Source organism: Loxodonta africana, chromosome 3 (assembly GCF_030014295.1).
Source record: "Loxodonta africana isolate mLoxAfr1 chromosome 3, mLoxAfr1.hap2, whole genome shotgun sequence".
NCBI classification, from domain to species: Eukaryota; Metazoa; Chordata; class Mammalia; order Proboscidea; family Elephantidae; genus Loxodonta; species Loxodonta africana.
In genome coordinates this window covers 3,570,503-3,588,291 of record NC_087344.1, presented here as the reverse complement: position 1 = coordinate 3,588,291, position 17,789 = coordinate 3,570,503, and the positions used below count along the sequence as shown (strand labels likewise).

Sequence of the window (17,789 nt, the reverse complement as noted above, 5' to 3'; positions counted from 1 at the left end):
CCTCAAAGCTTGACTCCATCCATTCAAGTCATTAAGGTCAACTCTGCTTTGAGGGGGCAATTCTTTCTCAGTCTTTTTGAATGCTTTCCAACCTGAGGGGTTCATCTTCTGGCACTATATCAGACAATGTTCTGCTGCTATTAATAAGATTTTGACTGGCTAATTCTTTTCAAAAGTAGGATACTGGGTCCTTCTTCCTAGTCTCTCTTTAGTCTGGAAACTCAGCTGAAACCTGTCCACCATGGTTCACCCTGCTGGTATTTGAATACCAATGGCATAGCTTAAAGCACCACAGCAACACGGAAGCCTCCACAGTATGACAAACTGACAGACATGTGGGAGTTGTGTGGGTAGGATGACACTGCTCCTTTCTGAGACCTCCCTGAAAGACAATGGTGAAGACAAATCCTCCCAACGAGCAGAGCTTCGAGAGGTGCACCTGGTTGTCCATTTTGATTGGAAGGAGAAATGGCCAGATGTGTGACTGTATACTGATTCACGGACTGTGGCCAGTGGTTTGGCTGAATGATCAGGGACTTGGAACATGACTGGGAAATTGGAGACAAGGACTCATGGGGAAGAGGTATTTTTATAGACTTCTCTAAATGGGCCAAAGAAGTGAAGATATTTGTGTCTCCTGTGAATCCTCACCAATGGGTGACCTCAGCAGAGGATTTTAACAATCGAGCGGATAGGACGAAACATTCTGTGGGAACCAGTCATCCTCATTCCCCAGCTACTCCTGTCATTTCTTAATGGGCTCATGAAAAAAGTGGCCATGGTGGCAGGGATGGAGGTTAGGCATGGGCTCAGCAACATGGATTTCCACTCACCAAGGCTGACTTGACTACAGCCAGTGTTTAGTGCCCAATCTGCCAGCAGCAGAGACCAGCACTGAGTCCTGGATATGGCACTATTTCTCAAAGTCATCAGCCAGCAACCTGGTGTCAAGTTGATTACATTGGACTGCTTCCATCATGGAAACGCAGCATTTTGTTCTTACTGGAATAGACACTCTGGATATGGATTTGCCTTCCCTACACGCCATGCTTTTGCCAAAACTACCACCCGTGGACTTACAGAATGCCTTATCCATCATCATGGTATCCCACACAGCATTGCCCCAGATCAAGGGACTCACTTCACAGCAAATGAAGTACGGCAACGGGCCCATGCTCATGGAATTCACTGGTCTTACCATGTTCCTCAACTTCCTGATGCAGCTGTCTTGATAAAACGACGGAATGGCCTTCTAAAGACACAATTATGGCACCGGCCAGGTGGCAATACCTTGCAGTGTTGAGGCAATGTTCTCCAGGTGGCTGTGTATGCCCTAAACCAGCATCCAATATATGGTGCTGTTTCTCCCATAGGCAGGATTCATGGGTCCAGGAATCGACAGGTGGAAATGGGAGTGGCATCACTCATTATTTTCCCTAATGACCCACTCATAAAATTTTTGCTTCCTGTCCCAGTGACTATGCCCTGTAGGTTTAGAGGTCTTAGTTCTAAAGGGAGAAATCCTCCACTTGGAGTCACATCACTGATTCCATTGAACTGGAAGCTAAGAACCCCACCTGGCCACTTTGGGCTCCTTATGCCTCTGGATCAACAGGCAAAGAAGGGTGCTACCACATTGGCTGGTGTGACTTATTATGATTACCAAAAGGAAATCAGACTGATATTACATGATGGAGGTAAAGAGGAGTATATCTAAGTTGCAGCAGATCCCTTAGGGCATCACTTATACTACCATGCTGTTGTTAAAGACAATGAAAACTGCAGTTACCCAATTCCGACATGACTATTCATGACCCAGGCCCTTCAGGAATGAAGGTCTGGGTCACCCCACCAGGCAAAGAACCACGACCAGCTGAGGTTCTTGCTGAGAGCAAAGGGAATATGGAACGGGTGGTGGAAGAAGGTAGTTCTAAACACCAGTTACGTCCACATGACCAGTTGCAAAAACGAGGACTGTAATTGTTGAGTATTTATGCTTTGTATGTATGCATCAAATATTTTTGTCTTCTTCGCTTTCAAAACATAAGATGTAAACAGGGCATTTGCATATTTGGTTGTATGTGTGTTAGTTGTATTATGTTAGGTGCAATTACGACCTTAGAGATTATGTACGGTTTGAGATGTGTACAGGTGTCAAGTTGACAAGGTGCAGACTGTGATGGTTAAGATTGTGTGTCAACTTGGCTGGGGGACAATTTTCAGTGTTTTGGCAGTCATATAATGTTGTAATCACTTCCCTGTTGAGATTTGATACGTGATCACTCCCACGATGTGATCTGCTGGGAGAGGCCAATCAGTTGAAAGGGAGTTTCCTTGGACATGTGACCTGCATCAAATATAAGCAGATATTCTGGCAATGCTCGGGGGCTTTTTGCTCACACTGGATCCTGCAGCTGGATCCTGTTGGCCTGGCCTTTGGTTCTAAGGACGTTAGCTAGCAGCTTACCTGCCGATCTTGGAATTCATCAGTCTTCACGAGCTGTGAGCAAGAGCCCTGCTGTCTGACCTACCGATATTGGGTTCACCAGCCCCTGTGGCTGGTTGAATCAGATGCCTCTATCCTGACTCAGGTTTGGGACATTCTAGCCTCTACAACCACATGAGCCATTTCCTTGATAGAAATATATATTTACATGCTTTACTGGTTTTGCTTCTCTATAGAACCCAGCCTAAGACACTGGGTCATATGAATATAATGATCCTATGTTCAACTTTTTGAGTACCTGAAAAAATGTTTTCCACAGTGGCTGGGCCATTTTCCATTCGCACCAGCAATGGTGTGCATCTGTTTCTCCATCAGTGTCGCATGAAGCTTACCAGCTGCCATCAAGGTGGCTCCAACTCATGATGTCCCTATGTCATAGCAGAACTATTCTCCATAGGGCTTTCAATGGCTGATTCTTCAGAGGTAGACTGCCAGGCCTTTCTTCCAAGGTGCCTCTGGGTGTACTCAAACATCCAACTTTTTGGGTAGCAGGTGATCATGCACACCGTTTTCAACACCCAGAGACACCCCGCCGAAATATGAAATTTAAGATGGGATGTTAAGTGAAAGAAGCCAGACAACATACACAGAAAGCCCATAAAATAGTTCCAAACAGGGAAATCTAAGCAGGTATAAGAAGGCAATCGTAGGTGGTGCAATTATACAGAAAAACAAAGAAGTTGTTGCCACAAAGGTGGGGAGGAGGGCGTTATCATGGAGTGGGCTACACAGGGGCTGGCGAGGTTCATTTCTCGACCTGGGCGATTGGTACCCAGGTGTTGATTAATAGCTGGTTCTCGAGCCTGGGCAACTTTGCTCCCAGGATGCATCTGTGGTTGTCATGATTAGCGGGAGGAGGTGCTAGTGGCAACGAGTGGATAGAGGCCAGGGATGCTGTTCAACACCCAACGCACAGGATGGCACCACCCCAGAGAAGGAGCCGGCCCCCATGTCAGCAGTGTTTGAGGGGAGGAGACCCTGATTTATGATTCATCCGAACTGCACATATGTTTTATTTCTTTTTCTGTTTATTTCACAATTAACAAAGGAAATGAAGGGAGAGAAAGATGAACAGCAAGGGGTGGGGTGAGTATGAGGGTGGGAGAGGAGAGGCTGGGCCCCAGAGATCACTGCTGGGGCAGATGGGGGCTCAGAGCAGATTAAGGGGTGCTCTGACCACTCTCTCCCTGTGCCCCTTCTGTCTCTCTCTCCTGATGGCCCAGCAGAATAGAGAGGAATGGCTTCATCACTTCTGCCTTCCAACATTCACTCATATACCTTCCTCTTCTTGTGAACTTTAACCCGTAACCATAAACAAAAGAGACTCTGGGAGATGCAGCTCCCAATCTTACCCATGATGACAGCTGTGGTGAAACGAGTTCCTTTATGTAGCCTTTTGCCTTGGAATAATGGCTTGAGAGATTTTTCCGCTAAACACCAAAGAGTTACCTTTTCCCTAGTTTTCTACCCCAGAGGGTTTGTTACTTTTGCCAAGTTGATTGACACTTCCTGGGTAAGCTGTCAATAACTTGGTTTTGTTACTTTTTATCTAGTACAGGGCCACAGCCTGCCCTGTGATTGGTATGCACCTTGCAGGGACTGGTCAATAAACTAGGCAAATGAAGTGTTTGTATCCTACTGAGATGGAATTGGTCAGTTTGGGGCCCCCAGTGGGAAAGACCGTACCTTGAAGTTGACAAAGAGTTGTGTATATATATGCAGCCAGCCCCACAGAGGTTAAGCAGACACAAAGGGCAGAAAGAAGCAAGAAGAGACGCAGTAGGAGGCAGAAAGCTGCAGCAGACAGAGGAGGCAAGGAACCTCCTAAAAGAGCTGTAAAACCGGTCAAGAGCTGTAACACTGAAGACAGCGAGAGGCCCAGAAGGGGCCTGGCAGCAGATTCAGAGGCAACAGGCCCGGAAGGGGCCCAGCAGCAGAGCCTGTCTTGAGGGGGCCAAGAGGATCCTGTTCTCAGGGGCCTGAGAGGAAGCCTACATGATCAAGAGGAGCTTAGAAGGGAGACATGCTTCCTATTTCTGATCCTGAGTTGTTAACACGTTGATTCTGATCCCAAGTTGTTCCCTGTTCCTTAATAAACCACTTAAATATGGTCTATGAATTCTGTGTGGCTACTGCCATGGGTTATTGAACTGATCAGAGAAGTATAGAGTGCCGTGGCAGGGATGGCTGGTGTCAGAATTGGTAGAAAGGTTGGAGAGTGGATATATGTCTGACCTCCACCTTATGGGAGTCAGCTTTGTGCTGACGCTGATTGTCCTTTTCCCCCGTGAAGTCAGACAGGCACTGACTGACGCTACCACTAGTCCCATTCTACAGACAGCTTTCCAACATGCCTTATATTCTTAAGGTTTCTCCTCAGTGTGTTTTCTCAGACATCCCTGAAGGGATACGAGACACCTGTACGCTTTCCCACACTCCTTACATTCATAAGGTTTCTTGCCAGAGTGCATATTCAAATGTTTTGGAAGACATGAGTAAGATCTATAGACTTTCCTGTACACCTCACATACACACTGTGTCTCTCCACTCTGCATTTAAATATGCAGGTCAAAGTATGTGAAACAATTACAGGCTTTCCCACACTGGTTACATTTATATGGTTTCTCTCCAGTGTGTTTTCTCAGATGCTGTTGAAGGGATATAAGAAGACACTTGTAGGCTTTCTCACATTGCTTACAATAATAGGGTTTCTTGCTAGAGTGCGTTCTCATATGTAAATCATAAGAAGGAAGGCCATCTGAAGGTTTTCCCACATTGTTTACATTCATGGTCTCTCACCACTGTACGTTTTCATATGGTGTTGAAGGTTTGCAGGCATACTGTAGATTTTTCCGCATTCCTTTCATTCCCACATTCCATACATTTTCTCCACTGTGCATGTTCCTGTGTTGTCAAAAGTATTTGGGACACCTGAAACCTTTTCCCTACTGATTACATTCATAAAGTTTCTGTTCGCTGTGTGTTTTCTCATCTCTATGAAGGGCAGAGTAACAAGTGAAGGCTTTTCCACACTGCTTCCATTCATAGGGTTTCTCTCCCATGTGCATTCTCACATGTTCTCAGAAATATGTGGGACAACTGAAGGTTTTCTCACATTCCTTACATTCATAGGGTTTCTCTCCAGTGTGCCGTCTTAAATGTCATTTAAGGGAGGGGGAATGCAGAAAGGTTTTCCCACACTGTTTATGTTCATAGAGTTTCTCATCAGAGTGCATTTTCATATGTGCCTGGAAGGAGCTGGGCCAAATGAAAGCTTTCCCACATTGTTTACATTCAAACAGTTTCTCACTAGTGTGTTCTTACATGGCTTTCAAGGTATGAGAGAACCATGAAGCCTTTCCCACATTGGTTACATTCATAGGGTTTCCCTCCACTGTACATACATTTTCAAATTTTTTAAAGTATTTGGGACAACTGAAGACTTTGGAACAATGCTTACATTCATAAGTTTTCTGTTCACTGTGTGTTTTCTCATGTCCATGAAGGCAGGAGTAACAACTGAAGGATTTTCCACATTCATAAGGTTTCTTGCCACTGTGATATCTTAAATGTAGTTGAAAGGAAGAGTAATACATAAAGATTTTCCCACATAATTCACATGCAGGGATTTTTCTGTCCTTTGAGGCTGCTCACATATTCCCTAAAGATGAGAGGCATGTGACCAATTAGTATGAATACATGTTTCCCGTTCTCAGTGAAGAGGGATGTTTTCTGTACCATCTGCGTTGTTTCAAAGTGAACAACCTGAATACTTGGTTGAGGGCTTGGATGAAGCCATTACTTTCACATTGTTTACTATGGGGTTTCCTCACCACTGTTTCCAACTGACTCAGTATCTGCATCACATTTATGAAAATACTGTCTTGTAAAAATCCTGAATACGTTAACTGTTTAGCTATGTTCATACTTTTTCTTTAATTTCAAGATAGTCTACCTGCCGGGATACTCCTTCTTCTTGTGTAAATGTCACTCACCTCAGCTGTTCCTTCTGGATTTGGGGCTGTACTTCAATGTTATGAAGCTTCCCTTTTTCTTCCAAATTGGACAAGGAATCATTTCTTATCAAACTTTTAATTTCTCATCATTGGACACTTCATTCCCAAAAATATTCTGCTGAGGATTTGATCCAGTGGTTTTAACTTGAATACACCTGTCTGCAAAAATTGATAACATAATATAATTTCATGTGGAAAAAGGAAATCAAAAAGACCACTTATGGATTTCTTTTCATATACTGATGCAGATGGTAAACAAATTTTATAAAGAATTATGGACATGTGAGCAAAGGAAGACTGAGGACTTTGATAAAAATAGGGAAAACGGGTCAAAATGGCAGCCTATTCACTAAGAAACCAGTTACCACAGAGTCAACCCCACGGTGCCACAGCAGAACTGTGAGCCATAGAGTTTTTCAACGGCTGATGTTTTAGAAGTAGGTCACCAGGACATTTTTCCGAGGCACCTTAGATAGACTCAAACCTTCTATCTTTTAGTTAGCAGCCAAGTGTGTTAACAGTTTGTGCTACCCAAGGACTCGATGTACAAAGAAATAGTTCCAAAAAGACGGAGACTGGTGTTGATATAAATAGGATATTATCGGAAAAGCAAAGTAGGTAGGAAGTGAGCAAAATGCACACGCCCAAATACTGCCTACTTTAAAAGAGTAGGAAGTGGGAAAGTCTTTCCCCTGAGAACAAAGAAAGCATGAGGATGGATGAAAAGTGAAAAAAGACAGATATACTACAAAGCACTTTCTACAAGATATCTTTAGGAATACTTATCCCCAAATTTAACTTTATCCTTCTCAAAGACCAATTTATTTTTCTAATTTATATCTCCAAATATAATTCCATTATTAAAAATCCTCTTCCTCCCAAAGATTCTTGCCTTCCTGGTGCTCAGAAGCACAAGAATCTTCCACTGTCCACAGGTCCCACTGGGAAATCACATGAGAGTGTGTGGCTGACACCTGGTTAAGGGAACAAAGCTCATGATCAGGGAGGACTATGAAGGGCAACAAATATTTCCATGGGATGGATCAATACTCTGGACTTCATGGTGGCTGAAGATGGATTAGAGCAAGTTCAACTGCAGCAAAACTGCAGGGTTAAATGTGTATTCATCAGAGTACAGCTCTCACAGGGGTGAAAACCACAAAGCTTCTCTCTGTGTGCCATAGGATACTATGCCCAAACTCATAAACTTACGGATCCTTGAGATTTTAACCAAGAGAAAAAAACTCAGTTTAATACATAAAACTGTTTTCACATTAAGCTCTCTGACCTCAAATTCCAAGAGGTCTGGGGACTGCGTCTGTCTTTTCTCAAACACATTCCCATTCCTCAGCCCAAATAAAAAAGGACAATGTGGAAGATATATTTGTTTCACAAAAGGCTAAGTGAAGGAATGATGCCATCCTTACCTACTGATGCCAAGTTCCAGAAGGTTTCCAGCAACACATCCTTGTAGAGCTTCCTCTGAGAAGCACTCAGTAAAGCCCACTCTTCCCGCGTGAAGTTCACAGGCACATGTCAAAGACCACTGAGTCCTAAAAGAGCCCACATATTCTTTCAGCAAAGCACTATCTTCCCAGTGTGTACAGGAGCATGGGGGAGGCTGCCAGCCTGGGGTACTGGACTTAATCACAGGATTCTGAACCACAGGGACCCGGCATTCTTGTGGGAGATGATAATCATTAAAGCAATAATATTCAATATACCTGGGGATGGTAAGTGCTTTAAAAGCATGACGTGAGTCAACGACAACTGATACATACTTACGCTCACATCATTAAAATTCATTATTTTTAGTGATATTGGGCAGATTCTGGGGCAGGGTAAAGACTGACAAAATCATCATTCAGAAAACACTGGAAACAGACAATGAGTTCGCTAAGATACTGTTTTCTTATCAGATTCAAAGAACTGGAACCAGAACACCTGGGTGTTGCAAATATTTAGGGGAAATTTTTGATGCTGCTCAATTTTAACAGTCCTACGTGGACGCAGCAGAGTCATGGGGCCTGGTCTGATCCCCCTTCAGGCTCGGCAAAGGCCCAGGATAATGCAGACACCATGGGTAGACAGGGAGGCCAGGACCTTGGGACCTGGCAACACCTATTAGTTAAGAGGAACATTTGGTTCCTGCAGAATTCGCCAGGCCAGCAGGGGCTCTCAAATCAATAACCAAGCATCAGAATTAGGGGAAAGTGGCACCACAAAGAGAGTCACCGAAATGTCTGACCCTAACAGAGCCAAAAGTGATTATTCAATAGAGAAAAAAATATATATGTGTTTCTAATCAGTATCTTTACAGCAGTGGGGGAGGAGGACGCCACACCCAGGCAATAAAGTGCAAATAATTATGATAAAAATTACAGATTGTAAAAACAAAAACTATGATTCAAGAAATTTAATTTAAAAAAAACCCACCTATATCAGCCACCAAGAAGGAGCTGCTACTTCGACTGGAGTTAGGCAGCGGAGAAACAGAGTCAACTCCATAAGGCAAAAAGGTAACAGCATGACCTTAAAGAAATTAAAAAGAAGGGATTAAAAAATATAAAAGCAGAAGATAAGGAAAATGAACCTGGAAAACCCATGATGGTTAAACAGATAACCTATGGTACTATATTACCTGTAAGATGTGTATGTTTTCACCTTTAACCTTTCTGGAAATTGGAACTCACCTTACACTCAGTGAGACCACAGCATTGTGTCACAGCTTGCTGTGAGTTTTTCAAATTTTCACTTGTATATGAGATAAATGGCACACTTCATATTCAGTGACACATGGTGTCAAGGGAGTTCACTCAGTGATATGATTGTTACCACACAATATTTTATAGTTCTACGGAAGCTGAAAAACGTAAAGAAAATCGAGGGAAACCGACATGACAACTGCGAAACTTGTGAATATATCAGTTTTTCTTAAATTTATCTTTCTTTACAATTCAATCATATTAGAAATCAAAAAAAACAGAATTGCCTACCTGGTTCTAAGGTCCCTGGCTGGCGTAAACAGTCTGCACTCATCTAACCTGAAGGCTGGCAGTTCAAACTCACACAGTAACGCTGCAAAAGTCCAGGCAATCTGCTTCTGAAAAGATTACAGCCGAGAAAACCCCATGGACTAGTTGTGCTCTGCAATATATGGGGTCACCATGAGTTGGAAATGGCTTAACAGCAATGGGTTTGCACCTGGTTCTAAATCACGTATCACTGAACCTTTTCAAAAATGGCATTGTTCAAGCAGGGATGTGTATTAGCCTCTCTAGGATAATCAACTAAATAAGTGGCAGTGAAGATCATATTTAGAGTAAGGTTAGAAAAAAAAAGCAGGGATATAGTACCTCAATTATTCCTAAAGACAGCAAGAGAACACAGATTCAAAAAGAAATCACAAATACAAGACTCAAAGGCAAAATGTTGGAAAACTCAACCTGTATCAATAACAATCATGCAAAAGGACCACACATTCCAGTCTAAAAGCAAAGATGAGCAGGCTGGGTTCAAAATGACATACAGCAATGTGTGTTCCCAAAAACGTACCACAGGAAGGCTGAGGGCCAAGAAGGCATTCCATATAAAAGGCAAATGTGAATCCATCTAAATTATATCAGACACTTGAGTTTTACAAACCAAAAGCATTACTAGAGATAAAGACAGTTACGGTATTAACAACAGTACTTTCGTAAGTACAGGAAAATATGACGATTCCAAAATTACACCCATCTAAGTAACAACAACAACCTAAGATAACCACAGCGAGCAATAAAAAATCTGCCTTCACATTAGGAGATTTCAGAAAAATCCCCGATAATTAGCAGATCATGAGACTAAATAAAAACTCTGGCACATAATATATTTGAATAGGACAATTAACAGGTTTGAACTAACAAGTATACAGAGTCACTTGACAAGATCAAAATCGTCATTTATTTCAATCACACCTTGAAAATTACTAGTATAGGCTCTGTACTGTGCCATAAAGTTATCATCATTGTTGTTAAGGTGCCATCAAGTCAGTTCTGACTCATAGTGACCCTATGTATAACAGAACAAAACACTGCCTGGTCCTGCACCATCCGCACAATCGTAGTTACCCTTGAGCCCACTGTTGCAGCCACTGTGACAATCCATCTCACTGAGGGTCTTCCTCTTTTTCTCTGATCCTCTACTTTGCCAAGCATGACGTTCCTCCTGATAACATGTCCAAAACACACAAGACAAAGTCTCACCATTCTCACTTCTAAGGAGTATTCCAACTGTACTTCTCTTAACAGAGATTTGTTCTTTCTTTAGACAGCCCGTGGTATACGTAATATTCTTCACCAACACCATAATTCAAAGGCACCGATTTTTCTTTGGAATTCCTTACTCACTGCCCAGCTTTCACATGCACATGAGACGACTGAAAACACCATGGCTTGGGTGAGGAACACCTTAGTCTTCAAGATGATATCTTTGCTTTTTAACACTTTAAAGAGGTCTTTTGCAGCAGATTTGCCTAATGCAATGCAACCTTTGATTTCTCAACTGGCTGCTTCCATGGGTGCTGATTGTGAATTCAAGTAAAATGAATATTATAGTAGCAATTAATGAAATTTAAAATAGAAAAATCAAGAAAACTGTAAGTTGATCCTTTAAAAAGATCAAAAACAATTACAAACTTTTAGCTAGATTGACCAAGAAAGAAAAAAAAAAGAAGATGCAATTTTCTAAAGTCAAGAATGAAATGGGAACATCACTGTCAACTTTATAGAAATAAACCGATCATAAGAGAATATTATGAATAAACGTATGCCAACAAATCAGGTATGCAGATTAAATGGACAAATCCTTAGTGAAACACAATGACTGAAATGACTCAAGAAGAAATGGAATACCCATATAAATGTAAAACAGACACAACTACTGAGCTGGTAATTATGGAGCTTCCCACAAGAATCCCAGGGGTAGATAACTTCACTGGTGAATTCTACCAACCTTTTTAAAAAGCTAACACCAATCTTTCACAAAATCTTTCAGAAAATGGAAGGGTAAGGAACCCTACCAAACTTAGTCTATGAGGCAAGTATTGATACCAAAACCAAACAAAGAGAACACAAGAAAAGCCAACTAGAGGCTACTATCCCTCATGAATAAAACCATAACCAAACCCATTGCCGTCAAGTCAATTCCAAATCACAGCGACCCTACAGGACAGAGTAGAACTTCTCCATAGAGTTTCCAAGGAGCGCCGGGTGGACTCAAACTGCCGACCTTTTGGTTAGCAGCCATAGCACTTAACCACTATGCCACCCTTATGAATACAGATACAAAAATCCTCAATAAGGGATAGCACAGTGAATTTAGAAATATAATCAAAGAGTTATATGCCATTAGCAAGTGAAATTTATCCCAGCACAATATAATGTTGGTTTAACATCTGAAAATGAATTCAGGTAATTCAGGTAATTAATACCATATTAATAGAATGAAGGACAAAACAAAATATCACCTGAGATGCAAAAAAAAAACAAAAAGAATTTAACTCACACAATGGAATACTGTTCAACCAAAAAGAGAAATTAAGCCCTGACGCATGCCACAACCTGGATGGACCTAGAAAACACATTCAGCAAAACTGCTGTTGTTAGGTGCTGTCGAGTCTCTTCCAACTCAGAGGATTCCATCCTAGCAATCACTGCTGCGTTTGGGCCTACTGTTGCAGCCGCTGTATGAATCCATCTCGCTGAAAGTCTTCCTCTTTGTCTCTGACCCTCTACTTTACCAAGCATGACGTCCCTCCTAACAACATGCGCAAACACCTGAGATGAGTCTTGCCATTCTTGCGTCTAAGGAGTGTTCTGCCCATACTTCTTACAAGACAGATTTACTCCTTCTTCTGCCAGACTGTGGTATATTCCACGGCTCCAACCCCACCAACCCTGAGCAAACGCCCCCGGGGAAGAAAGGCCCCTCTCATAGTTCATCAGAAAATGGGGTGACCTCGGCAGAACCTGATCCTGTTCTCCTGCTGGTGACCCTCTCCCCCGCCATATCCACCTGTCCTCACAGTACCCAGTGACCCTCTCCCTGCTGTATCCACCTCCCCTCAGTACCCAGGTGACCCTCTCCCCGCCGTGTCCACCTCCCCTCACAGTCCCCGGTGACCCTCTCCCCGCCGTGTCCATCTTCTCTCACAGTCCCTGGTGACCTGCTCCCCGCCGTGTCCACCTCCCCTCACATTCCCCGATGACCCTTTCCCACCATGTCCACTTCCCCTCACGGTCTCCGGTGACCCTCTCCCCGCCGTGTCCACCTCCCCTCAGTCCCCGGTGACCCTCTCCCAGCCGTGTCCACCTCCCCTCAGTCCCCCGTGACCCTCTCCCCGCCGTGTCCACTTCCCCTCATGGTCCCCGGTGACCCTCTCCCCGCCGTGTCCACTTCCCCTCATGGTCCCCGGTGACCCTCTCCCCGCCGTGTCCACCTCCCCTCAGTCCCCGGTGACCCTCTCCCCGCCGTGTCCACTTCCCCTCATGGTCCCCGGTGACCCTCTCCTCGCCATGTCCACCTCCCCTCAGTCCCCGGTGACCCTCTCCCCGCCGTGTCCACTTCCCCTCATGGTCCCCGGTGACTCTCTCCCCGCCGTGTCCACCTCCCCTCAGTCCCCGGTGACCCTCTCCCCGCCGTGTCCACTTCCCCTCACGGTCCCCAGTGACCCTCTCCCCGCCGTGTCCACTTCCCCTCACGGTCCCCGGTGACCCTCTCCCCGCCGTGTCCACCTCCTCTCAGTCCCCGGTGACCCCCTCCCCACCGTGTCCACCTCCTCTCAGTCCCCGGTGACCCACTCCCCACCGTGTCCACCTCCCCTGAGTCCCCGCTGACCCCCTCCCCGCCGTGTCCACCTCCCCTCAGTCCCCGGTGACCCTCTCCCCGCCGTGTCCACCTCCCCTCAGTCCCCGGTGACCCCCTCCCCGCCGTGTCCACCTCCCCTCAGTCCCCGGTGACCCCCTCCCCGCCGTGTCCACCTCCCCTCAGTCCCCGGTGACCCTCTCCCCGCCGTGTCCACCTCCCCTCACGGTCCCCGGTGACCCTCTCCCCGCCGTGTCCACCTCCCCTCACGGTCCCCGGTGACCCCCTCCCCGCCGTGTCCACCTCCCCTCAGTCCCCGGTGACCCCCTCCCCGCCGTGTCCACCTCCCCTCAGTCCCCGCTGACCCCCTCCCCGCCGTGTCCACCTCCCCTCAGTCCCCGGTGACCCCCTCCCCGCCGTGTCCACCTCCCCTCAGTCCCCGGTGACCCCCTCCCCGCCGTGTCCACCTCCCCTCAGTCCCCGGTGACCCCCTCCCCGCCGTGTCCACCTCCCCTCAGTCCCCGGTGACCCCCTCCCCGCCGTGTCCACCTCCCCTCAGTCCCCGGTGACCCCCTCCCCGCCGTGTCCACCTCCCCTCAGTCCCCGGTGACCCCCTCCCCGCCGTGTCCACCTCCCCTCAGTCCCCGGTGACCCCCTCCCCGCCGTGTCCACCTCCCCTCAGTCCCCGGTGACCGCCTCCCCGCCGTGTCCACCTCCCCTCAGTCCCCGGTGACCCCCTCCCCGCCGTGTCCACCTCCCCTCAGTCCCCGGTGACCCCCTCCTCTCCGTGTCCACCTCCCCTCAGTCCCCGGTGACCCCCTCCCCGCCGTGTCCACCTCCCCTCAGTCCCCGGTGACCCCCTCCCCGCCGTGTCCACCTCCCCTCAGTCCCCGCTGACCCCCTCCCCGCCGTGTCCACCTCCCCTCAGTCCCCGCTGACCCCCTCCCCGCCGTGTCCACCTCCCCTCAGTCCCCGCTGACCCCCTCCCCGCCGTGTCCACCTCCCCTCAGTCCCCGCTGACCCCCTCCCCGCCGTGTCCACCTCCCCTCAGTCCCCGCTGACCCCCTCCCAGCCGTGTCCACCTCCCCTCAGTCCCCGGTGACCCCCTCCCCGCCGTGTCCACCTCCCCTCAGTCCCCGGTGACCCTCTCCCCGCCGTGTCCACCTCCCCTCAGTCCCCGGTGACCCCCTCCCCGCCGTGTCCACCTCCCCTCAGTCCCCGGTGACCCCCTCCCCGCCGTGTCCACCTCCCCTCAGCCCCCGGTGACCCCCTCCCCGCCGTGTCCACATCCCCTCAGCCCCCGGTGACCCCCTCCCCGCCGTGTCCACCTCCCCTCAGTCCCCGCTGACCCCCTCCCCGCCGTGTCCACCTCCCCTCAGTCCCCGGTGACCCCCTCCCCGCCGTGTCCACCTCCCCTCAGTCCCCGGTGACCCCCTCCCCGCCGTGTCCACCTCCCCTCAGTCCCCGGTGACCCCCTCCCCGCCGTGTCCACCTCCCCTCAGTCCCCGGTGACCCCCTCCCCGCCGTGTCCACCTCCCCTCAGTCCCCGGTGACCCCCTCCCCGCCGTGTCCACCTCCCCTCAGTCCCCGCTGACCCCCTCCCCGCCGTGTCCACCTCCCCTCAGTCCCCGGTGACCCCCTCCCCGCCGTGTCCACCTCCCCTCAGTCCCCGGTGACCCTCTCCCCGCCGTGTCCACCTCCCCTCAGTCCCCGGTGACCCTCTCCCCGCCGTGTCCACCTCCCCTCAGTCCCCGGTGACCCCCTCCCCGCCGTGTCCACCTCCCCTCAGTCCCCGCTGACCCCCTCCCCGCCGTGTCCACCTCCCCTCAGTCCCCGGTGACCCTCTCCCCGCCGTGTCCACATCCCCTCAGCCCCCGGTGACCCTCTCCCCTCCGTGTCCACCTCCCCTCAGTCCCCGCTGACCCCCTCCCCGCCGTGTCCACCTCCCCTCAGTCCCCGGTGACCCCCTCCCCGCCGTGTCCACCTCCCCTCAGTCCCCGCTGACCCCCTCCCCGCCGTGTCCACCTCCCCTCAGTCCCCGGTGACCCCCTCCCCGCCGTGTCCACCTCCCCTCAGTCCCCGGTGACCCCCTCCCCGCCGTGTCCACCTCCCCTCAGTCCCCGGTGACCCCCTCCCCGCCGTGTCCACCTCCCCTCAGTCCCCGGTGACCCCCTCCCCGCCGTGTCCACCTCCCCTCAGTCCCCGGTGACCCCCTCCCCGCCGTGTCCACCTCCCCTCACTCCCCGGTGACCCCCTCCCCGCCGTGTCCACCTCCCCTCAGTCCCCGGTGACCCCCTCCCCGCCGTGTCCACCTCCCCTCAGTCCCCGGTGACCGCCTCCCCGCCGTGTCCACCTCCCCTCAGTCCCCGGTGACCCCCTCCCCGCCGTGTCCACCTCCCCTCAGTCCCCGCTGACCCCCTCCCCGCCGTGTCCACCTCCCCTCAGTCCCCGCTGACCCCCTCCCCGCCGTGTCCACCTCCCCTCAGTCCCCGGTGACCCTCTCCCCGCCGTGTCCACCTCCCCTCAGCCCCCGGTGACCCTCTCCCCTCCGTGTCCACCTCCCCTCAGTCCCCGCTGACCCCCTCCCCGCCGTGTCCACCTCCCCTCAGTCCCCGGTGACCCCCTCCCCGCCGTGTCCACCTCCCCTCAGTCCCCGGTGACCCCCTCCCCGCCGTGTCCACCTCCCCTCAGTCCCCGGTGACCCCCTCCCCGCCGTGTCCACCTCCCCTCACTCCCCGGTGACCCCCTCCCCGCCGTGTCCACCTCCCCTCAGTCCCCGGTGACCCCCTCCCCGCCGTGTCCACCTCCCCTCAGTCCCCGGTGACCCCCTCCCCGCCGTGTCCACCTCCCCTCAGTCCCCGCTGACCCCCTCCCCGCCGTGTCCACCTCCCCTCAGTCCCCGGTGACCCCCTCCCCGCCGTGTCCACCTCCCCTCAGTCCCCGGTGACCCCCTCCCCGCCGTGTCCACCTCCCCTCAGTCCCCGGTGACCCCCTCCCCGCCGTGTCCACCTCCCCTCAGTCCCCGCTGACCCCCTCCCCGCCGTGTCCACCTCCCCTCAGTCCCCGGTGACCCCCTCCCCGCCGTGTCCACCTCCCCTCAGTCCCCGGTGACCCCCTCCCCGCCGTGTCCACCTCCCCTCAGTCCCCGGTGACCCCCTCCCCGCCGTGTCCACCTCCCCTCAGTCCCCGGTGACCCCCTCCCCGCCGTGTCCACCTCCCCTCAGTCCCCGGTGACCCTCTCCCCTTCGTTTCCACCTCCCCTCAGTCCCCGGTGACCCTCTCCCCTCCGTGTCCTCCTCCCCTCAGTCCCCGGTGACCCTCTCCCCGCCGTGTCCACCTCCCCTCAGTCCCCGGTGACCCTCTCCCCTCCGTGTCCTCCTCCCCTCAGTCCCCGGTGACCCTCTCCCCTCCGTGTCCACCTCCCCTCAGTCCCCGGTGACCCTCTCCCCACCGTGACCCCTTCCCCGCCGTGTCCACCTCCCCTCAGTCCCCGGTGACTCGCGTGTCCCCCTATGAGGAGACGCTCTGGAGTCCCCTCCGCGCCGTCCGGCGCCCTGACTGCCCAGCCCGTGGCGAGATAGCTGTTCCCCTCTTCCTGTCCTCGGTTCCCAGGGTTGGGCCTTCACCTGGGGCTGCCTGCACGGCCGCTTCCAGCTCGTTCGAACCGGCCTTTCCCTCACCCAGTCTAGGACACCCGGCACGGTGCTCACCAGGGCCGGTTTCTGCAGACCTTCCAGGGTCCTCTCCGTGAAGACAAGCAACACGAGGAGCAGGTAAGACACATCTCCCAGCTGCGGCGCAGAAATATTACGCACGAAGAGGATTGCAAAGCGTCGCACCACCTACACACCACTGAAGCTTCTCATTGGACAGTGTCCGCGGCTCCACCCCCCAAACCTCTAATTGGACAATTTTCCAGACAGCCCCACCCCTCGAGCGCTAAGTAACAGTCGGGGCGGGAGCACAAGCGCTGAGTGGGCGTGGCCCCCTCCAGGCCCCGCCCTGGGGCGTTCCTCTAGGACCCTCTCCCCGCGGCCGCCAGCGCTCCCCGCGGCCGCCAGCGCTCCCCGCGGCCGCCAGCGCTCCCCGCGGCCGCCAGCGCTCCCCCCGGCCCCCAGCGCTCCCCCCGGCCCCCAGCGCTCCCCCCGGCCCCCAGCGCACACTGCTGTCTCCCGCAGCTCCAGGGTGTCCTGCATCTGCTCTTGGACACGGGAACACAAGTGCCCGCAAGAAACTCCAGACTCAGTTTCCAAGGGACCAACCTTCATCCAGAGCAGGAGGGGTGCCCAGGCGGGGACAGGAGGGCTTGGGGTCCCCGGGGTCAGGGACTCAGCCGGGCTGAGGGGGCACAAAGCGATCTAAATTAAAAAATATTATCCTGGATGAATTTTCAGGAAAAACTCCTGGTTTTCTCTTGGAATCTA

The 17,789-nt window shown here is 51.1% G+C and overlaps 1 long non-coding RNA gene across 1 annotated transcript in view; it reads right to left on the bottom strand.

Annotated features, from left to right (window-relative positions):
* The window catches only part of LOC100657403 (uncharacterized), a 28,427-nt gene extending 11,071 nt beyond the window's left edge, over nucleotides 1-17,356 (bottom strand). Inside the window, exons 1-5 of the long non-coding RNA XR_010321161.1 lie at nucleotides 17,076-17,356; nucleotides 8,959-9,054; nucleotides 7,950-8,075; nucleotides 6,502-6,681; nucleotides 2,745-6,167 (exon numbers count right to left, since the gene is read on the bottom strand). This is a non-coding gene — a long non-coding RNA (uncharacterized LOC100657403). The remainder of the gene's footprint in view (nucleotides 1-2,744; nucleotides 6,168-6,501; nucleotides 6,682-7,949; nucleotides 8,076-8,958; nucleotides 9,055-17,075) is intronic.
* Between the last annotated feature and the right edge of the window lie 433 nt (nucleotides 17,357-17,789).